Genomic DNA, 24,977 nt, shown 5'->3' with positions numbered 1-24,977 from the left:
AGGATGTTTTGAAATCCAATTTTTCGTTATGATCTTTCTAGCCACTGCCAATATAGTCCATAGTAATGAGTATTTGGTTTTCCTAACACATTGTGGAACAAGTGTATTAAATATGATTAATGATTTATTCAATATGAAGTTGTCTGAAAAAAGTGCTTGTAAAAAGTCATTTACTTTATTCCAAAATATATTTAAGGTTGGACGGTCAAAAAACATATGTGCCCAGTTAATATCTACATTAGAGTTGCATCTATTATAGATGTTCTGTTTTTTATTAATTCTGTCCATTATTTGTGGTGTATAAAAGGATCTATTCATGAATCTCCATGTGTAAACCTTCCATTTCAGAGAAAATTATGTTTTCCCAGCTGATTGTGGCATATTAACCTTATCTTGCTCACTTGGGGAATTATGAGTAATTAAACTATAATAACTCCAGTGGTTATGTGTGCAAGAAAATGTTTCTTCTCTTAAAAGTCTATAAATAAAGGAGAGCCTACCTGAATATGTATGCTGGTGTAATAATGTTGATTGAAGAAATTATAATAATATCCTGGTGTCATGTTTGCTAGTTGATGAAGCTAGTTTCAGCTTATTATCAAGATATAGTATAAGTGTTTGTATATTTAACCATGAGGAATTATTAAGTTTATCTTCTTTTTCTTTCGCCTTTTCCCGGTTAGGGGTCACCACAGTGGATCATCTGTCCGCTCATGATTGGCAGTGGAGTTTTACGGTGTCGAGTTGCCAGCCCGGCGCCCAACCTTCCACAGAAGGCACACATGCAAACACTCACACCTAGGGCCAATTTAGAGTGTCCAATCCACCTACTGCATGTCTTTGAGATGTGGGAGGAAACCAGAGCACCCGGAGGAAACCCATGCGACCACAGGGAGGACATGCAGACTCTGCACAGAAGGCACCCCAGCTGAGAATCGAACCAGGGAACCTCTTGCTGTGAGGTGGCAACACTAACCGCTGCACCACTGTGGCCGCCCTAGAATTATTAAGTTTATATTCCTGTATAATATGATCCATTGAACTAGTCTTGTATTCATAAGTTAGCTGGAACCAGTATTTGAGTTCATTGTTTTTCAGATGAGAAATTTTGTTAATATCTGAGGTAACAAAAGTCTCTTGTGTATATGCTATAGGAAATAAAAAAGTAGTCTTTATATTTAACATGTTTATATATAAAGTTTATAAAGTTAATTATAATATTATGTATGTGACTGGCAGTATGATTAGGATTAGTATGTGTGATAAAATATTCTTTTAAGATCCATATAAAAGGTGTGTTTATGAATTCTAGTTGATATGATGTTGATCTCATTATAAGTTCCATGGCTGATACTTCCCATAAAGATTTCCATTTAACTAAATAGGTTATATATAATCGTATAACTCCTACTCCACCAAGCACAAATGAATCTTGCTCCAAGAAGTAAAAAAATGCTTTAATAAGCAAACACTTCAAAAAACCACTCCACCACACAAACGGGAACGATGTAGTACAAGAACTAAACACAATAACGTATTCAGCAGAACGTTTTCGTCGCCAACTTCCTCAGTTGTATCAGCCATGTTGTACAATCAATGCTTATATATAACATTTGAATTCCATCAGCGCTCAATTAACCAATCATTTTGTAATACATATTGAAGGTGATTATAAAGTGATGCATAATTTTCTTTAAAAACTTTGTAGTCATATGATTAAAATTTTTCTAATTGCACAATGCCCTCTATGTTTCACAACCTATTTTATAATAAATATTTAAAAACTTTGTTAAAAACTTTTATTACAACATTTAAAATCTAGGTGTTATTCTTCATTAAAAAATAAATAAATAAAAAAGAATGAGTAAGATTGGATCATAGCACCATCATGTGGCTAAAATTTGAATTGCATTACAATACACTAACACATATTTCTGATTAAAAGATAGTTGCAGTACAACATTTTTTGTTGTTATGTTGTTTGAAGTAGAATAAAGGTAAAAATGGAAAACATTACAATTCCAGTAAGGTTAAAGCTTTGCAGCCCTCAACTTCAATACTGGGGCCAAAGATACCATGTCATTGAGCCCAAAGTTACGATTTGCATCTAAAAAGAGTTGCCAATACAATTCTTTATATTCAATGAGTGTTTCCCACATCCCACCTCTGGGATTAGTGGGAACTACTTCCAAAATAAAAAATTGGTAACCTGAAGTCTCACATTTTGTTAAATGCTTACTAAGTGCATTTTTCTCATTCTTCACCTTGACATCATATAAGTGCTCATATATTCTTTGTCTGAGCCTTCTTTCACTCTTTCCAACATAGAAAGAGGGACATTTTTTACAAACAGCTATATAAATAATACCTTTGGTATCACAATTGGCAAATGTGTTCAAATGCAGGGTCATATTTCTTGCTTGTAAAAACAAAGTATCTCCACAAATCAGATGTGAACAATAATTACATCTACCACATCTATACAATCCCTTCTTGGATTTATTAATGTTATTGCAAATATTAACTTTCATCCCTCCTTCCAGGTAGTTTTTGATACTTTTACCCTTACGGTAGACGTGAGTTAATTATTTATCAAAAATGTGTTCAAGGTCCGAGATTTTAGAGAAACTATACCATTTTCTAGAAAAAAATGTTTCTAACAAACGCTGATTGTTCACTAAAAGTAGTGATAAACCCCGTCTCATTTTCTCCAAACTTTTGTTCCTGTTGTTGATTAGGACTCAAGCTTTCGTCCTTGCCCAAGATAGGTGCAAAGGTATCTGCCCTTTTGGTATTCACTTCTTCAGACACTTTGTTAAATAAATCCAAAGGGTACCCTCTCTGGATAAAAAGATTCCTTAAAAAATTGGTCTCTTCCAGAAATACCTTATTATCAGAAGTCATTCTGCTATACCTGACCAGTTGTCCTTTCACTACCCCCTTCTTTTGATGTGGGGGGTGACAGCTGGTGTAATGCAAATAAGAATTGGAGAAGGTTTCTTTTCTGAAAATTCGTGATGTAAAACTACCTTCTTTCTTCTCTATGTGAACGTCAAGGTATCTCAATTCTTGTTCATCAAAGTTGCAAGTAAATTTAAAAAAAAATGGAAGTACTATTTACATAGGTCAAAAGGTTGTTAAAATTTTCCTTACTACCCTTCCAGGAAAAACACAAATCATCTAAAAACCTTGTGTACAAGGAACATTCTTTTAAAAAAGGGGAATTTAAAAGAAACTTTTCTTCCCAAAATGCCATAATAATATTGGCATAGGCTGGTGCACAATGTGCCCCCATCGCAACGCCTTTTTCTTGTTTAAAATATTCACCTTGGAAATAGATAAAATTATTTTTTAATAGTACTTCCATCAAGGTTAGGGTGTTTCTAAAATCAGTGTGTGTCAATTTTTTACTTGCAATTAATTTTTCTTCGAACCAATGTAAACCTAAATCATGGGGTATACAACCAAAAAGGTCAATTACATCCATGGTCCCAAAGGTAGTGTTGTCAGTGTATAGTGAAGGCTTAATTTTTCACAACAGATCCCAGGAGTCTTTTAAAATGTTGTCACAACCTTCTAGTACATTCTTAATCTTGTGGTCAACAAATTTTGCTAGAGGGGCTGTTATTGAACCTTCTGCTGACACAATTGGTCTGAGAGGAGGGTCACAGGAATTTTTGTGCACTTTGGGGATACCAAAAATGCAAGGAATTTTTGGTTTTTCAACAACTAAGAACTTGTAAGTGTTATGATCAATGCACCCTTGCATAAGCATATCATATAACAAAACCTGGATCTTTCTGTATGCAATATTGACTTCGTTGATAGACACCCGGTATATTTTTCTGAATCATTTAATAGCTCCATCATTTTTCCTTCATATTGGATTGTTTCCATAACAACAACCCCACCCCCCTTGTCTGGTTTCATTACTCTCAAGTTGCGATTGTCACTAATAACTCTTAAAGTGTTCTTTTCTTCCTGTGTTAAATTAGAGTGAAAATGCCTTGTTGTTAAATGAGTTCTAATTTCATTTTCCACCTTTAACTCAAAGTTCTTAAGCTGGGGGTGTGTGGGCGGGTTGAATGTACTTTTTCGCTTTAGAAAATGTGCATCATGTTGTAGTGTTTTACCCTTGAAAAAAAGCTCCAAATTCTTTTTCCGAATAAACAACTTGATGTCTATCAACAATTTGAAAATATCCATTTTTTGTGTAGGTAAAACCTTTTGAAAACAAATCAAACCAACTTTTGTCAATACTGGCATTTGAATAGTTGTATATGTTAAAACCATTGAAGGTCCAAGTATTCATGTTGTTAGTAATGCCATCCACTAATTCCAGGCCTGACGTGTCGTCTGAAATGACCTCCCCCCCTCCCCCTGTAGTTTTTTGAATTATAAAATACTTTTCCTTGATTCATTAATCTCTCTGATCTTCTAAGGGGGGGGGTATTCTTCAGATTCTAAGGGTTGTTCATGTTGTTCATCTATTTTAGTTTCTCCCCATTCACCTTCATGCATTTCATGTCTCCCCCAATTACCGTAACCATTCCTAGAAATAGTTTTTGGTCTAGGGTAATGTGTTTTATTTTTGTATTCTTCTTGGTCTCTTTTAATCTTCCCTATTTTCCTAGTTTGTACCTCTTTGCACTTAGCATCAACATTTTGAAAAACATTCTGATATTTTACTTTGTTTGCTTCAACAGTATATAATAGGTCACTTGTAATAGCTTTATTGATTTTATCAATATCAACCTGCAACTTTTCCATTAATCTCTCATTATTTCTAATTATGGCTTTCATAATATTAAATCCACAATTGTCAAAAATAGAAGTAAGCTCCGTACAAAATTCTGATCCTTCTACAACATTGTTAGGGTATTTGCAAACCCTTAAACCTTTGGGAACAATGTTTAAGGAAATACAGTGTTTAAGATAGTCATTATCAATGTCTAGGGTCTTGTATTTAATTAAGAAAAATTCCAAATCGTTCAATAGCGTAACAAAGTTAGTAGCACTGTATTTGTTTGGACTGTGCTCTAAATCAAAGTTATATTTCGCTTTTAAACAGTCTGAAAAAAGTTTCTGTGTACCTGATGAATTGTTTGGTTTGTCCATACCACCTTGGTACTGTCTTCTTTGGCTTTTCGGTCTCACAGAAATTACATCTCCATCGTTGGTGTTAGTGTTCACATTATCCACTGTGATGTGAGGAAACCCATCCAAGCTGTTTTCGCAGCTATCATCCTCTTCAACTGAAAGAATTTGGTTCGCTTTGTCACAAATATTTTCCTTCGTGCCAGCCTGTTTCCGAATAGCTTCCTGGTTCCCCGGTGGTTGTGTAGATGAAACAAGCGAGACAAATGACTGGCTGAGCGGTGTTAGCAAAGCAATCAGTTGCGTTAGTTGTCCAATCAACTTCCGCAATTCCCCTGTCTCAGAGCTCCGTGGAACTAGATCTGTGCTCGGTAGTTGCTCCATAAACACAAACTAATAAACGGTTGGTGAGCCAGTAGCAGAAAGGAAACCAATCAAACCAACCAAATCAGCCCCTCTAGCAAAATTTGTTGACCACAAGATTAAGAATGTACTAGAAGGTTGTGACAACATTTTAAAAGACTCCTGGGATCTGTTGCGAAAAATTAAGCCTTCACTATACACTGACAACACTACCTTTGGGACCATGGATGTAATTGACCTTTTTGGTTGTATACCCCATGATTTAGGTTTACATTGGTTCGAAGAAAAATTAATTGCAAGTAAAAAATTGACACACACTGATTTTAGAAACACCCTAACCTTGATGGAAGTAGTATTAAAAAATAATTTTATCTATTTCCAAGGTGAATATTTTAAACAAGAAAAAGGCGTTGCGATGGGGGCACATTGTGCACCAGCCTATGCCAATATTATTATGGCATTTTGGGAAGAAAAGTTTCTTTTAAATTCCCCTTTTTTAAAAGAATGTTCCTTGTACACAAGGTTTTTAGATGATTTGTGTTTTTTCTGGAAGGGTAGTAAGAAAAATTTTAACAACCTTTTGACCTATGTAAATAGTACTTCCATTTTTTTTAAATTTACTTGCAACTTTGATGAACAAGAATTGAGATACCTTGACGTTCACATAGAGAAGAAAGAAGGTAATTTTACATCATGAATTTTCAGAAAAGAAACCTTCTCCAATTCTTATTTGCATTACACCAGCTGCCACCCCCCACATCAAAAGAAGGGGGTAGTGAAAGGACATCTGGTCAGGTATAGCAGAATGACTTCTGATAATAAGGTATTTCTGGAAGAGACCAATTTTTTAAGGAACCTTTTTATCCAGAGAGGGTACCCTTTGGATTTATTTAACAAAGTGTCTGAAGAAGTGAATACCAAAAGGGCAGATACCTTTGCACCTATCTTGGGCAAGGACGAAAGCTTGAGTCCTAATCAACAACAGGAACAAAAGTTTGGAGAAAATGAGACGGGGTTTATCACTACTTTTAATGAACAATCAGAGTTTGTTAGAAACATTTTTTCTAGAGAATGGTATAGTTCCTCTAAAATCTCGGACCTTGAACACATTTTTGATAAAGAATTAACTCACGTCTACCGTAAGGGTAAAAGTATCAAAAACTACCTGGAAGGAGGGATGAAAGTTAATATTTGCAATAACATTAATAAATCCAAGAAGGGATTGTATAGATGTGGTAGATGTAATTATTGTTCACATCTGATTTGTGGAGATACTTTGTTTTTACAAGCAAGAAATATGACCCTGCATTTGAACACATTTGCCAATTGTGATACCAAAGGTATTATTTATATAGCTGTTTGTAAAAAATGTCCCTCTTTCTATGTTGGAAAGAGTGAAAGAAGGCTCAGACAAAGAATATATGAGCACTTATATGATGTCAAGGTGAAGAATGAGAAAAATGCACTTAGTAAGCATTTAACAAAATGTGAGACTTCAAGTTACCAATTTTTTATTTTGGAAGTAGTTCCCACTAATCCCAGAGGTGGGATGTGGGAAACACTCATTGAATATAAAGAATTGTATTGGCAACTCTTTTTAGATGCAAATCGTAACTTTGGGCTCAATGACATGGTATCTTTGGCCCCAGTATTGAAGTTGAGGGCTGCAAAGCTTTAACCTTACTGGAATTGTAATGTTTTCCATTTTTACCTTTATTCTACTTCAAACAACATAACAACAAAAAATTTTGTACTGCAACTATCTTTTAATCAGAAATATGTGTTAGTGTATTGTAATGCAATTCAAATTTTAGCCACATGATGGTGCTATGATCCAATCTTACTCATTCTTTTTTATTTATTTATTTTTTAATGAAGAATAACACCTAGATTTTAAATGTTGTAATAAAAGTTTTTAACAAAGTTTTTAAATATTTATTATAAAATAGGTTGTGAAACATAGAGGGCATTGTGCAATTAGAAAAATTTTAATCATATGACTACAAAGTTTTTAAAGAAAATTATGCATCACTTTATAATCACCTTCAATATGTATTACAAAATGATTGGTTAATTAAGCGCTGATGGAATTCAAATGTTATATATAAGCATTGATTGTACAACATGGCTGATACAACTGAGGAAGTTGGCGACGAAAACGTTCTGCTGAATACGTTATTGTGTTTAGTTCTTGTACTACATCGTTCCCGTTTGTGTGGTGGAGTGGTTTTTTGAAGTGTTTGCTTATTAAAGCATTTTTTTACTTCTTGGAGCAAGATTCATTTGTGCTTGGTGGAGTAGGAGTTATACGATTATTGGTTTCCTTTCTGCTACTGGCTCACCAACCATTTTTTAAATAGGTTATATCTAAGAGCTTCAAAATTGATCTGATTATAGCAGAAATCGAATAGCGATTTAGATCTGGGAAAGCTATTCCACCATTCTTCCAGCTGTTAGTATATTGATTAATAGTAATTCTAGTTTTTTTTGTGACCAGAAGAATCTTAGTATTAAAGTGTTTAGTTTATTTATAAACCTTTTTGAGGGTAGAATTTGAATGGATTGTATTATGTATAAGGTTTTAGGTAGAATTATCATTTTTATAATGGCTAGTCTTTCTTCAGTAGTAAATATTATTGTATTCCATTTTGAAAATAATTCTTGGATATTTTGTAAACATTTATTATAGTTTAATTGAATTATTGATTTAATGTCTTTGGCAAGAATGATTCTAAGATATGTGATTTGATCTGCGTTAGCAATGTGATATGTATTATTTCCTATCATCCTTTTTAATTTTTTTATTATTAGGATATATGGGTAGAATTTTTGTTTTATTGTCATTGAATGATAGACCGGACATCATTTGAAATGTTTTCATTGATTCATATAATGACATGAATGAGGAGTCATTTCTCTTTGTGGTGATAAGAGCATCATCCGCAAACAACTGGATTTTGGCTATATTGTCTTTATCCATTTCCAAATCCTCTATTTCTTTATTGTTTCTTATTTCATTTGCCCAGGGTTCCATGATCAAAGTAAATAGTAGAAGAGAGAGAGGACATCCTTGTTTGGTGCCTTTTGTAATAGATATTTTATTGGAAATATATGACCCTATTTTGATATATGCATAGGTTTCTTCATATAAATGTTTTAGAAGAATAATAAAATTATGTGAAAAATGTAAGTATTCCAAAAGAGTAAATAGACAGATCCAGTTAATAGAATCAAAGGCCGCATTAATATCAAGACTAATTAATGATAAGTTCCTTTTCTTCCTTTGTGAGAAGTCTATAATAGCTAGGGTTCATTTTATATTATCAAAAGTACTTCTGTTAGTTATAAATCCTGTCTGGTCTTCGTCTATTAAGTGGGGTAAGAATTTCTTCAATCTTTCTGAGAATATATTCATAAACATCTCTTAATCGATATTCAGTAAAGATATTGGTCTGTATGAAGAACAGAATTTTGGGTCTTTATTTGATTTTAAAATAGGGGATATAAATGTGTATTTCCAGGATGGGGGTGTAATATTATCACTTTGGGCCTAATTATATACTTTGTGTAGTAAGGAAATAGCCATTTTGGGCATTATCTTATATATTTCAGGAATAATTCCATCGTTACCTGAAGCTTTGTTTAATTTAAGCTTACTTATTTGACTTTGTATATATGATAAAGTAATTTGTTTATCAATAACTTCAATTTGTTGTTTGTTTAGTTTATTATATATATTCTTGTTAATATAATCTCTTATGTTATCTTGTGTTTGAATTTGTTGTGTGGATTGATTAATTTCATCAAAGTGACATCTAAACTCTTCTAATATATTTTGCATACTATGTACTTCTCTTTTCTTTTTTGCAGAAGGTATTTCTTTAATATAATTATATTTATTTAATATTTTGTCTTATTCTTAAGGTTTGATAGATGTTTAGGATTTACAGAATAAGCAAGAAACCTATATTTTTCTAGTGTTATCTTTGTTTTATGATGTAGGATAGATCTATATTCTTCATTTAGTTTGTATATCTCATCCCTTATATTCTTCGAAGACAAGTTTTCTTTATTATTTGTGTATAGTGAGTCCAGTTTACCCTGTATTATTCTTATATATTTATCCCAAATTTTCATCTTATTATGAAACCATTTGTTTATTTGTCCATACAAATATGCTTTTAGGGCATCCCAAATAAATATATTGTGTGTCTGATGCTGAGTTTATATTAATGAAGTTTTGTGTCTCTTCTGTTATGAATAATTGAAAATCCTTAAGTTGTGTGAGATATGCTGGAATCCTTTTAATTTGGACACTATGGGTGTTATTAATATTAAGTTCAAATATGATAGTATTATGGTCCGAGATTGGGCAGGATATTATTTTGCTATTGGTCAGGTTATTCATTATCTGTGTAGAAAGAAATATTCTATCAATTCTAGAATATGTTTTGTATCTATTAGAATAGAACGTGTATTGTAATGAGTTATGATCCACAAAATGATGTATGTCTTTGAGTAGGTATAAGTCTATGAAATTTATAAGTTGTTTAGCTTGTGCTGTAATTTTTCTTTTTCCTGAAGTGGTTGTATCTTTAGGGTTGAAGATACAATTGTAGTCACCTGCCATAATGATATGTCCCTCAGACAGTGAAACTATTTGATTCAATATGTGTCTAATAGTATTAGTACCAATACCAGGTAACCAATAGTTGTTTATTAATGTATATAGTTTCTTACCCATCTCAATTACAGCCAAGCAAAGCAAACCTTTATTGTCTTGGTATGTTTTGATTATTCTGGGTAATGGTAATGTTTTATTCCACAATATTGCTACACCTCTTTTTTTTGTACATTCTGAGCTTACTATATTTCTGTATTTATTTGTATCTAGAAATTTAATAGTATCTTTTGTTAAATGGGTTTCTTGTAAGAATACTATATTAGGTTTATGAAAAGCTAGATATTTAAACAAATTACTTCTTTTATACGGGTTGTTCAAACCATTTATGTTCATAGGTTCATAGGTTCATAGGTTCATACTAAGCTATCTGCCCTAGGGCATTTATAAGCCTAGCCAGAATGTGTTTGGCTTTCGCCACCCATTTTAAATTTATTTTGCTATGCCCTTTTTCGAGGTTAGTATACTGTGCCTCTGTCTAACAGTGACACAGAAGTGATACCCAGGGTAAACCTATGATCTCCCATCCACTCATCAAGATTCCTCTTGAAGAGAGTCAATGAGGGACTCTGCCTAACCTGGACTGGGATTTTATTCCAGAGTGAAGGGAGCCTCTGGGTTATGAATCTGTCCCTCCAGCATGTCCTATTTATTTCAGTGCTGAGGTTCAAGTCTCGAGCTGCACTCGATGGGATTTGGATTTTCTGAGGTGCAGCATGTCCATTAATTCCGGGTTGGACATGGCTTTATACGTCAGGCACAGATCGCCTCTGAACAGGCGGTATGCCATTGAGTAGAGCTGGAGTTTCTTTAACCGGGCAGCATATGGCATCTGTTTGAGCCCTTTGATCCTCTTGGTGAGGTACTTTTGGGGTCTTTCCAGTTGCTGCAGGTGTCTGGTAAGGTATATCCCAAAAGGGCATTGTACTCAATTATGGGCCTGATGAGGTATGAGTAAAGAGGCACGATGACGTCCCTGATCTAGATGTGAATCCCTTCATGATTAGGTGGGCTATATAAAATGTTTTTCTAACCACTTTGGCCACGTGGTTGTCAAATGAGAGATTGCTATCAACTTGGGTCCCCAGGTCCCTAATTACTTCTTCTGTACTTAATGGATTACCACCTATGTGGTAATTTGTGGGCACTTTGTTTTGCCAAAGGGGATGACTATACACTTTTGGCATTTAGCTTGAGGCCATGGCTCTGGCACCAGTTGTCTGTTTCTATGAGGCCCTTTTGGAGGATGCTTGTGTCGACTGAAGAGTCGATTATGGCGCCCAGTTTGCAGTCATCTGCGAACTTGGTCAGCCACAGTCCTTCCGTGATGGCCTGTACCTCCGAGAAATATATACCGAACAAGAGAGGTCCCAGGACTGAGCCTTGTGGGACACCACTTGTAACTGGTTTGGAGTCTGACATGGCTCCAGCAATTCTAACCATGTGGGTTCTGTCCTTGAGCCAGTTTGCAATCCATCTAGTGACATAGGGGTTTATATTTAAGCTGGTGAGCTTATCTATAATGCCCGAGTGGGGTATTGTATCAAAGGCTTTTGCGAGGTCCAGGTAGGCTGTGTGGACCACCTTCCCCTCGTCAATGGCCTTGGTGATTGTTTCAAAGAAATCAACCAGGTTTAAGAGGCAGGATCTGCCCTTAACAAAGCCGAACTGGGTAGGATCCAGTGTTTGTAGGTCCCCAATATCTTTATTTATGAGGTCCATGATGATCCTTTCCATAGCTTTGCAGACCAAGCTAGTCAGGCTTATGGGCGATAGTTTCCAGGATCCGTTGAGGCACCACCTTTATGGAGAGGGACCACTGTTGCTGTATGCCACTCTTTGTGCACATATCCTGTAGTAAGGCTGAGACTGAACAGTAGTTTTACATTTGGGTTTAACTCTTCTTGGAGTTCATGTAGGACGCAGCCCGGGACACCATCTGGTCCCACTGATGCTGTGTTTTTTGCTTTGGAGAGGGCGGCTCTTACCTGAGCATCTGAGATGTCAGGGGGGCAGCACTCTGCTGGGATAGATATTTGCCCTTTGGAGGGGGGGGAGTTTGCGCTGAACCTGTCAGCTAGGATGTTGGAAATGTCTGTGTGTTCAGTGTATTTTTTGTCATTTCGGACTAATTCTGAGCATATCTGGGAATTACCACCCAGGTTCCTAACATAACTAAAGAAAGCCTTGTGATTATCCTTAGTGTCCTGTGCAATTTTCTCTCGAAGCTAGCCTTAGACAATTTTATGTGTGCCCGTAGTTTTTTGCTAATACTGATCAGTGATGCCTTCCCTTTTGGGATTTTGCTCTATCATTTAGTAGCTTCCTCCTTCTATTGTATAGTTTGTTTATGGCTGGGGTCCACCAGACAGGACGTCTGCCTTTGGAGGATTGGGTCTTGGTTTTATTTGGGATCGCATGATCCATGCATTCCTGAAGGTGTTCATAGAATGCGTTTATAAAGGATTCTGCGGTCTGGGCCGTATTTTCCACAGGCCCGGGGGCTTTGAATGATTCCACCTCAGTTTTGAGGAGTGTGAAATTTGTTTTAGAGAAGTTTTTCGCTGTGGTTTTCTGGGCAGGGGGTGGGGTCGGGATGTGAATATCCAGTGAGATTAGTTTATGGTCTGATCTTACCAGTGAGGGATACACTTCTGGTCTGGAGCATAGAGTCCCCATGTTGGTGATGATCAGGTCCAGTATGTTTTCCCCTCTTGTGGGAGTGGTAACAAGTTGTTCCATAGCATTTGAGTTTATAAATTCTAGGAACCTTTGGGCTAGGGTGTTGGAGCTAGAGTAATGCTCCCAGTCTATGTTTGGGTAGTTGAAGTCGCCCAATATAATGGTGTTTGGAGAGACCTTCATATTTTCCAGTGTTCTCAGGAAGGCCGAGTGGGGCCTTCCTTAAGTGACATACCTTTCAACATAGTCATATTATGTAATTGTACCTGAAAGATGTGTTAGTAACATATCAATATCATATGTATAATGTGAAAATTTCCACAAAAAAGTGAATTTGTTCCTAGTATAAATATTAAATCTTATGTCTTTAGGAAAAAAAATATTCCTTGAGCTTTATTCTCTATATTTTCTGTAAATAAGCTACTCTGGATGTCAAAAAACTCTTTTTAAAAAAAATGATTACATACACTAGATAAAAACAAACACCCCAATGCTCCCCGCCTGGAGTTATAACCTCCTAATCCCAATGACATCTGTCACTGAGATCAACCCCTAAACTGTAACAACAGAGTACAAACTCCACTAATAACATACTTTATATACTTTAAGTTAGAAACATTAAAATAACCAAATTCTAATGAAATCATTAATTGTCCTAATATAGTGTTATCTGGAAGGTTTATACATTCATAGAAACCATATCTAATAAGAAACCTGTGTAACCTAATAGATTCAAAATATGATTTACATTCCAAAATAAGGCAAATGTCTAACAGATTGTTTAAAAGGACTAAGTAATTTAGTCTGCCTTACTATTAACATAGATAACAGAGGTTGTGTGTATAAACAACATTTCTATTAGGTTATCAGATATAATACTTTATCCAGGACACAATGTTATTGTTCAAACCATGGTTTGTTTAGATGTAATTCTATTTTGTATTAACATGTTTGTAACTCTCATTATATATCTTCCCTTTATTTAACTTATATACATGAACACGAGAGGGAAGAGAGAGAGAAAAGAGAGAGAGAGATAAAAAAAGTAAAACAAGGCTAACATGTAGTTAGGATCCCGTGTGAATAGTTATATTTAGAATGACTATTTAGAAGACGTAGGTGTAATTATAAACAGTATGTCATTTAAATAAACATTGTATCACCCCCAAATGGGATGTATTTACTATAAACATGTGTATATACAACCGCTTTCTCTAGTGGCAGAATAAGATATCTATTTACAAAGTTCTTTTTAGTATAACACTTTTGTTATTTAATTCTTTGCTATGCAAACAAACATTCTGAAATGATGTGCATAACCTTACTTATGACACTTAAATATAAAGATTGCATGAATTTGTGTAGATATTAACTTTGAGTATGGGAACCATAATCATAATATGCAGTGATAATTCAAAAAAAAAGATGAGGGAGAGAAAAAAAAATATTTTATACATATATATATATATATATATATATATATATATATATATATATATATATATATATACATATACACACATACATACAAATATATATGTATATATATATATATATATATATATATATATATATATATATATATATATATATATACATACATGCAAAAAAATGAATGTTACCATCAGTATTTACACTTGTAGGGCCTAAGAATAAAGCACATAGATATTTACATTTCAATACTCACACAGTTCTCTCATAACCGTCTCCTCTCTCACCTCTTTTCTTTCTACATTTTCTTCCTTTATTTGTTCTGTAATCCTTTCTTCAAGTCACAAAAGATGAAGATATTATGTTATTGTAATATGAAATCTTGTCATCGACCATATAAATGATCATTTTAAGTAAATAACAATTGATTTAAAACTAAAAAGACTGTTAAACCAAGCTACAGTCAAAATACAGTTCTGCGCTTCCTGGAAATGTTCGTCGCATGGTGATGACGTCATCCAGCTGCTTCACATCGTCGAGGAAGTTCAGGGAGAGAAGAGATGATTTCACAAACTGTAGAAAGTTTTCCAAATTAATAATTAGCTCGTGAGAGAACTGCACGAGGTAAGGAGGATGTTCAAAGTTGTCTCCCTTATTTTTTCTGCAGAAAACAGCCGAGTATGTGAATCAACATATATCTGTTACCCATACTAGAAACTGCAAAACTGTCATCAAAAAAAAAAAAAAAGTTTTCAAACAAAGCATGAAAGTAATGATGTAACTTTTCCTACTGCTCTATTTTGTCATTTAAAAGCACTGTATATATATTCCCTAGAGTTTAGATTAATATATAAATAATAAGCCTTGTAATAGAAACACATATAACATCCCCCAGCTTTTCAGAGCTAATGTATGCATTGGTATTTAAACCCACAGATACTACACTACCTTCTCAATATTTACCTATCCTGAACAAATGCATATCATGTACATATTTAATAATTACATTGTGAATTCTTGTTCTACTCTGAGGGTGTAACACAGTTTATGCTCAGTGCTGACCAGTACTGTATGATTAGAAGTGAGAAGGAAACTGTTATAAGAATATGTTATTCTCTATGACTTAAAGTGCAATTAGAAGAGAGAAGGCTTTGAGTATGTTATGCATTGTTATTACTTTCAGTTTAGAGACATTTATGTATACTATGCTATATATACAAGAAATTATATGTATATATAAAAAAAATGTTCTTCTTTTCTTTCCCTCCCCTCCATCCCTCCTTACTTTATATTTTCCAATGTATCCCTTCATTTTATCTTACATAGAATATTAAATAGTTATAACTATATATTATAGCTGTGTGAAATTAAAGTGTAATATACTGCTAAGTAGTATCTTATACTATGAAGCAGAAACTGAGGTAATGCATTTTATTGGTATGCTTACTTATATAAAATGAATACTTAAAGTGTTAATGATAAATATATTGATGGTATATTAAGTATGTTATATTACACCAAATTAAGTTATGAATGAAACATTATATATATGCAACATATGAAAAGCAGTGTAAATCTTACCTTGCATGTATAACATATCAAAACAGACTTGTTAATAAAAGCATAGTCCACAATAATAGTTTGTTTTATAAATAGTCCGCATTTCTCATTTATTCTTTAGTCTTTTTTGTTTTTCAGTAGATTTCCATGTAGTTTTAGGAGCCATTCTTTTAACAGAGGGGTTAGCCCATTCCATTTCTTCTATTTTTTCCAGTAATTTGTGTTTTTTAACATATGTTACAGCAGAATTAAGATCCTCAAACAATGAAGGTCCATCAGGAAGAAAAATCTTCAGCCTTGCTGGAAACAAGAGGTGAGTCTTAATCTGTACCTTTTTCAGTTCTTTAATTAGAGGTAAAAAAAAACTTTCTTTTAGTAATTACCATTGTTGAATAGTCATTATCGAAGTGAATGATAGAGTCATTGTATTTTAAAGGTGATTTTGACCAGGCTGTTTTTAGAATTAAGTATTTATCTGAAGATGACAGGAATTTTACTATGACAGATCTAGGTTGTTTCCTGTTGGTACTGTTTCCTGATGTGAGAGACTGATGTGCTGTCTCTATACCAAAAGATAAAGCCTCTGGTATCTCTAGAAATGATGGCAGCCATGAGTTAAGGAAACATGACATATTGTTTCCTTCTATATTTTCCTGAAGACCAAAAATCATTATATTATTACCTACAGGACTGCATGGATCAGGCAATCCCAAACAAAACTAAGACTCTCTGTACCAAAGGCAAGCATCCAGTCTGGTGGACCCCAGCCATAAACAAGCTCTACAACAAAAGGAGGAAGCTACTACAAGATAGAGCAAAATCCTTGAAAGGTAAGACACCTTTGATCATTATAAGTAAAAAACTAAGAGCTCTCATAAAATCATCCAAGGCAAATTTTGAGAGAAAAATCGCCAAGGACTCTAAAGACAATCATAAGGCCTTCTTTAGCTATGTTAGAAACCTAGGAGGAAACTCCCAGATATGCTCAGAATTAGTTCAAAATGATGTGAAAATTACTGAACCTACACACATTGCTAACATACTGGCTGACAGGTTCAGTGCAAACTTCTCCCCCCCCTCCCCCCCAAAAGGAGAGATATCTATTCCAGAGGATTGTAGCCCCCCAAACATCTCCAACGCCCAGGTGAGAACTGCCCTCACTAAGGCAAAAAACACAGCATCCATGGGACCGGATGGTGTCCCCAGCTGTGTGCTTCATGAACTCAATGAGGAATTAAACCCACAGTTAGGACATCTGTTTAATCTTAGCCTCACCTCAGGATACGTACCCAAGGAGTGGCGCACGGCGACTGTGGTCCCACTTCATAAGGGCGGTGCCTCCACAGACCCTGGAAATTACCGCCCCGTAGCTTGACAAGCCTTATCTGCAAAGCCATGGAGAGGATCATAATGGAACTCATAAATAAAGACATAGGGAACTTGCAGACTTTGGATCCAACCCAGTTTGGCTTTGTCAAAGGCAGATCCTGCCTCTTAAACTTGGTTGACTTTTTCGAGACAGTCACCAAGGCCATTGATGAGGGAAAGGCAGTCCATACCGCCTACCTCGACCTGGCAAAGGCCTTCGACACAATACCCCACTCAGGTATCATCGAAAAACTCATCAGCTTGAATGTAAACCCATACATCACAAGATGGGTTGCAAACTGGCTAAGTGACAGAACCCACAGGGTCAGAGTTGCTGAAACCATGTCAGACTCAAAGCCTGTCACAAGTGGTGTCCCACAGGGCTCAGTCCTGGGTCCACTCTTGTTCGGCATCTACTTTTCTGAAGTACAAGCAAACACAGGAGGGTTATGGCTGACAAAGTTTGCAGATGACTGCAAACTGGGTGCCATAGTCGAAAACACATCTGACACAGATATCCTCCAGAAGGGCCTCACAGAAATGGATAACTGGTGCCAGAGCCATAGCCTGAAGTTAAACGCCAAAAAATGCATAGTCATACCCTTTGGGAAAAACAAGGTTACCCCTAGCTACCATAAAGGTGGCAATCCACTGAGCACAGAAAAAGTCATCAGGGATCTGGGGACCCAAGTTGACAGTAGCCTTTCGTTTGACACTCATGTTGCTAAAGTAATTAGGAAAACCTTCTATATCGCCCACCTGATCATGAAGGGATTCACATCTAGATCAAGGGAGGTCATCGTCCCCCTGTACTCATCACTCATTAGACCTATGATTGAGTACAATGCCCTGCTCGAATGTATCTGACCAGACACCTGCTGCAGCTTGAAAGGCCCCAAAAGTTCCTCACCAAAAGGATAAAGGGTCTCAAAAATATGTCTTATGCTGCCCGACTGAAAGAACTCCAGCTCTATTCAGTCTCATACCGCTTGCTCAGAGGTGACCTGTGCCTGACATATAAGGCCATGTCAAACCCAGATTTGATGAATATGCTTCACCTCAAAAATCTAGATCCTCAGAACCACAAGGGCGGAGACTTAAACCTTGACACGGTTATAAATAGAATGTGCTGGAGGGACAGATTCATCACCCAGAGACTCCCTATGCTGTGGAACAAAATCCCGGTACATGTGAGGCAGAGCACCTCGCTGGCCTTGTTCAAGAGGAATCTTGACCAATGGATGGGAGATCGCAGATATACCCCAGGGATTACTTCAGTGTCACTGCTTGACAGAGGCACAGAAAAATGATAGGTATAGTTTTTATTCAAACTAAAGGGGTGGCGAAAGCCACATAACTATGGGCTAGGCTTATAAATGCCCTTGGGCAGATAGCCTAGTATGAACCTATGAACCTATGAACCTATTCCGACGTGATCTATTCTCTAGATCATCCAGTTTATGTTGTAATGAAGTATTTTGTTTAAGCAAAAATTCTATGTTGTTTTCATTTTCTAGCAATGTTCCATCAAAGTCTGTTAATGATTCTTCAATATTAGTAATTTGAATGTTTTGCTGTTTTAAATCCTCATGAAGCATATCCATCTGCTTGGTAGTTTTTTCTTTAAAGTTGTCTATTTTACAGTCAGTTATATCAATCTTAGTTGTGAGGTCTTGAATAATTGTTATCAAAGTCTGTAGTTCCTTTTTTTATACTGGAATCCTGGTTGTTTGCCTTAGTATAACTCATGCTGAAAACCTCCCAAAAGTGAAGTATTTGTTCAGATGAATGTTTTGACTGGAAATTATAACCAATTTCAATTTATAAGTAGATATTCCTGAAGAGAATGGTGAATACTATCAAATTCTGCAAAAATAAATCCACTTTTTCTTGATATTAAACAAATTTCCAGTGAAGATATATTTTCCTTAGTGGAGCTTGTGAAATCTGCTGCTACACCATGAACATGCTAGCCACGCCACCTTGAGACAGCTTTCTGAACTAATGTTTTATCACATACTGGTAATTGACCCCCATCTCTACATTTAAACAATAGATTGGTTTATTTTTTAATAAAGCCTTTGAAAGGGGTACTATTGATTTTCCAACTGTAAAATACCTAATGGTAGATGTACCTAGCGCACACATTTTTGGGCTTTTGTTTGAACTGATACATATATTTAATGATAGAACCAGTAACTAACTACCTTTTATATATTAAAACCTGGAAATGATACGACTGCTGGTTGATCTACAAGGGTAGGTTGAATGAATTACATATTTTTTAAATTACTTTTCTTTAAAGGAAAACTCTATCTTAGAACTAAACAAAATGTTTTCACTCTAGCTTTGTTTTCTGCTTCTTATAGAATTTGAATATGTTTTCTGCAAAATGGCTGCAGTAGGGCTTGACATATCAATGTGATCTTGTTTTTCTTCAAGCCTTTCTCTTTCCCCATAATCCATTTTAAGACTGTTTTACATGCGTCATGCTAGACACAAGAAAGTAGTGATGTTTTCCCATGCCATTGGCATATAATGGAATTAGTGTCAGTTACTGTCATCTTACAAACCTTCTGTAACAGGACTGCTTCTTTCATTTCTTGAATGGTCCTCATTTGTGTGTGTTTCAGAGCTTGTTTATAGTACACTAAGGAGTTATACAGTTGCAACCAAAAAGTAGCTAAATTGCAGGCCTTTGTTCAAAGTATATTTTTGTAGTCCTAGTGTTTATACTTTACAAGAATTACAAGAACAAATATTTTCTGATTTTTCTCTAAATGTTACAGACGCTTTTGATACTACATTTAAGTCATCTTAAAATGTAAGCAGTATAAACAACATTTAAATTTCAAAATGAAAGTTTAATACTGTAATGCTGCTTATGTAAATTTGACTGATCTAATTATTATGTTTTGTTGTGAAAGGCATGGTTACATTGGAAGCAGCTATGAATCAGTGCAAGTTATCTTTCTCTCTGCAATAAAGACAATGGAAAACAGTTTCACACCTCTCTTTTTACAGCAGCTGCTGTGCTCCTGACATCAGCAGGACTAATTACCCCTATAAGATTGTCAGCAGTCCCTGATTACAAATTTCTCTGCTCCTTTGGTATGTCTTGCAGGTCTAGACAAATACCTTTGCAGATTATGTGAGAAGCTAAGCTTAAAAAACAAAATGGGTGGTCCTTCCCTTCTTTTGATTCCAAGGCAAGAAATGAAAGTTTGATAAAGTACAAGCAGATTTCTTGCTCCTACACAATACTGGAACTCTGCTGCAGGGAGAAAACCATCCTAAGAGTTGACATACTGTAGGAGAAGGTGGAGTTTTCTTTTACCTAGTAATTTAAGTGAGGCTGACTTTTTGGATGTTAAGACAAAGAAAAATTATGATGGGACACTCTCTACTGCCTTATATAAGATCCATGTAGTAAGAATCCCCTTCTAATAGCAAAATGTTATCATCCCATACAACGTATTAATAATGCACCAAAATCTCAATTTTAAGGGTTAGTTAGATTTGCAGTGAGAAGGTGGATCAGTTAAGTACCAGTCAGAGCAAAGAAAGACATTATGGGTGTAGACAGGGCATCCATTTTACCCCTTGGAACAAATATTAGATCTGATAGTAAGGTTCATTTCTACATGTGCCTCCAATAGCCTTGTGTTGTGTGATGTGGTTAATAATAATTGGCACATTTTGTGGGATGAAAATTTTTTTGATAGTTTGCTGTTTGAACGATGCATGTTTAGTTATAAAAAGGGGGAGTATAAGACAATATTTTTCTAAGGACAAGTGATGCACTAATGGCTCCTGAGTATATCCAGCAGCATCTTTTGTTCTTCACCCTCCCACTTCGTACAGTGTTCTACAGTCCTACTTCACACCTCACCCATCTATTATTTCCTATATCCTCAACATTACCTCCCTGGACCATACTACTCCAGCCAGTCACATTTTGCCTTACTCTTTTACATTGTCTTCTAATTCTAGCAGTATATTTGTCTGGTAAAATTAATTTGCTTTTAAGTATGTTGCTTATGTCTTGCTATTATTTGTATTTTACCCAGCTATCATATGTTTAAAATCAACTTTGTTTGCTTTTATGTTCTTGTATTTATTTATTTCTTAGTTTGGAGCTTTTCTTCCTGGGCTTCTGCCCAGTCAGTCTTATCCTGGTTATCAAATGTCAAAATAAATATTCTCATAAGATGGGTATTGCCGCTATATATCAAAGACTGAAAGTTTCACTTTGGTTAATGTGCTTAAGACCTTTCAGACAAAACAATATAGTAATTGTAACCAGGAATGGGTTATTTACTTAATTGTACCTGTGCTGCTTTTTATATAGGGAAACATCAAGCATCTGGAAGAATAGGATATCAGTACACATTAGTGGTGTTCAATACAGACAGGAAAAAAGTGCATTGTTTAGACACCTGCAGACACATACATACATACATACATAAAAACAGGTTGGAGAGGGCAGATCAACAAAGTTGCTGAATGCAGTTGATGTGGCATTACAGGCAGACTCTGAGCAAGAACTTCAGCAAAGGACAGGGTAATGGAATGCAAAACTGAAGGCACATGAGATGAAACTGAGTACAGATAAGATAGCTGTAATGGCAGCAAATGGGGGAAATCAGAAGAAGCTGAGAACTGAGACAGAAGGGAAAACAGAACAGGTTAACAGCTTCAAATATCTGGGAGGGGTGGTTGAGGAGAAGGGAAGCCTGAATAAGAAGGTCAAAGCTAGAATCATAGGGGCTGCAGCCAACCACCACAGAGTGTCAGGAGTAGTATCTGACAGAAGAATGCCAAAGAAGCTGAAAAGTAAGATGTACAAAACAGTGATGCAACCAGTAATACTGTCTTGTGCAGAAAGCTGTCAATAAAGGCATACCAGTTGAGGAAGCTAGAGATGATGGAGATGCACTGCCTCAGATGGGTGCTAGGGTACACACTGTGGGATAGACAAAGAAATGAGAACATAACAGCAGAAGCCAAAGTAGCTCCAGTTGCAGAGAAGTTCAAAGAGAATAGATTATGGTGGTCCAGGTACATGTGCAGAAAAGCAGAAGACAATCTGGTAAAGATGATTTGGGACAGACAAAGAAGAAAGCAAGCATAAACAAGGGTGTCCAGCAAAGAGGTGGATGAACTTTGTGAGAGCAGACCTGTGACAGTCAGGCATGAGGATGGTGACAGTTGGCAAGATAACCTGACCCCATGTAGAAAATGGGAAAAATGGGTTGATGGTGACAATGGTGGTGGTGATGATGATGATGCTACATAAATAAACAGATACCCATTTGTTAATCGGGTAAGGCCACTGGACAAACAGTCCTTTTTTAGGGATGACCTGGGAACAATGTCAGGTTACATTACTTGCTCAGGGTCAGACAATAGACAAATGAGAGTTGAGGGAACTACAACTAATAACCTTAACCCTCTGTGCCAGCTGCCAATAATATATAAATATAAGGCAGTAATTTTTAAGTATACTGGTATAGAAAGAGTGTGGAGTGAGATGTCTACTCAATATAAACATGAATTACTTAATCATAAGGAAAAGAAATGGATTACCTGTTTGGACATTTTATTTTCTACTGGAATGAAAGAGTCTGGAGAAGAAATCGACTTTGTAGGAGATTGCTGCTCGAAGAATTAATGCGACTTGTTTAGACTACACACTTGGACATTATGGAGTCTGGAGAAGAAATCGACTTTGTAGGAGATTGCTGCTCGAAGAATTAATGCGACTTGTTTAGACTACACACTTGGACATTATGGATATTAGGCATGTTTTCCTGCTGGCTCAATTGAAACAACGGTCCACTTCCCACAAAAACATAGCTCCAGTAAGACATTATGGTACATGCTTAGAAGCCTACTGAAGGATGCTACAGCTGGTTTAGGGTAATTATTCCCCTCTCAACTCCAGGAAGTGCTCCGTGTGGACTCCTAAACCTGCAACTTCCACCCTCCATTAACTGCCTGGGTCATTCTCCCCTGGGTTCACTTTATATACTGGACAATTGTAACCTGGACAAAGCAAAACCATAGTCATACTGTATGTTTCTTTGATATTTTTTCTTTCAAAAGTGCCATTTATGTTATGTCTGAGTATTCTCTCCTGATATAGAAACCAGATTTCTGCCAATCTCCGTCAGCAGCCATACCCCCCCCCCCCCGTTTGCTAGCCTGCTTGATCCCTCACTCTATTCTCCTCTCTTCTGCTGATTATTATATATACTGCTCTACCCCTAAACCAATTTGTGACTCCAGTACTCACTTCCTCTCCCCTTCTCCTACCTAAAGTACTGTCTCTTTCTCTCCTGACAATATCCCAGTTTCACTTCATATTTCCCATGCCTCATGCTTACAGTGTCTCTCCTGACTGTTTATTTTTCCTTGTAGTTCTTCTGGCCTTTATCAACCTCCTACTGTTAGTTCTCTCTGTCCCTGTGTTCTCCATTAACATCTCCACTACTCCCTTGACTCCCTTGTAACCTTTCAGAGAACTGTTTCTCCTGAGCTTTATCTATTCCTTGTCCCCCTGCCTCTAGTTATCCTAATTACCTCCTGGTATCCAGACCCACTCCTCTAGGATAGCTTCTTTCTGATTGTTCTCCACTCCTCTCCCCTGCTCTCACTCTAAGTGTGTCTGCCCGCTCCCCTCCCTACCCCCATATCCCACCCACCCCCAGGGGTCCTCAACTTATACCTCACTAAACACTCCCCCTATCCTCCAAGCCAATCTCCTTCCTCCATACTAGACCGCCCCTCAACCTTTACTTCCCCTCCCCTTCCCCTCCACTACATCAGATCCTCCTATCATTTTGAACTCTAACTATAACACTATTCCTTTAAAACTACTTTAACCACTATTTAACCTTATCTCTACGATCCTCCTCCCTCACAACTCTTTGATACCCTACCTTATATTACATCCTATCTACTATCCATCTAATAAGTACTAAGTACCAAACTAACACTGATTATCCCCTAACTCCATTTCCTTATACTTATTCTCCTTGTATCCCTTCTTCATACAGTATTGGTTAGCTACTATTTTTTCTGAACAACTTACTCTAGACCTTCATCTCCTCACTACTATGTCTCCAACTTTAAAAGTCTTTCTCATCTATACTCTACTCTCCACTATTATTTTAGCCTCTCTTTCTTTATCATACTATATCACCTCTTTGCAAATTAACACTTTCTATGAACAAAACCCTCACCTAAAGCAAACTTTACCTTCATCTAGCTTTAGCCCCCTTAAACATAGTAACATTACCTGCTCTTCCAGCTATCTACTCCCAAAATATCATAGGGCTTCTCACTTAACCCTCAACTTTAACAAAAGAATTCTTAATATTTGCCTCAAACTTATTAAAGTACTATCATCTCCCCATCATCAACTCCTCTTACATGGTGACATTCATCCTAATCCCGGTCCTTCTACCCTAAGCAATCATAACCAAAATGTTAATTCTACTCCTCTTCTTGCATCAAGTTCTAGAGCTACCAATTCACTTCTAATAGCTCACATCAATATCAGAAGTATGAACAACAAAATCCACCATCTTCATGCCCTACTTCACCTGCATTCATTCGACATATTATGTGTAACAGAAACATGGCTAAAACCCTCTACTCTAGACCAGGAAATCACCCCTCCTGGTTATAACATACTTAGAAATGATCGAATAAAGAAGAAAGGTGGTGGTATAGCCATTATTTATAAATCCAACCTACAAATTACCCAGTTTAAGGAACTACCATTAAC

This window comes from Protopterus annectens, chromosome 1.part1, assembly GCF_019279795.1.
Source record: "Protopterus annectens isolate FY-2018-M chromosome 1.part1, PAN1.0, whole genome shotgun sequence".
In the NCBI taxonomy this organism is placed as follows: domain Eukaryota; kingdom Metazoa; phylum Chordata; order Ceratodontiformes; family Protopteridae; genus Protopterus; species Protopterus annectens.
The sequence above is the reverse complement of the archived record's forward strand: the minus strand, read 5'-3'. Positions refer to the sequence as shown.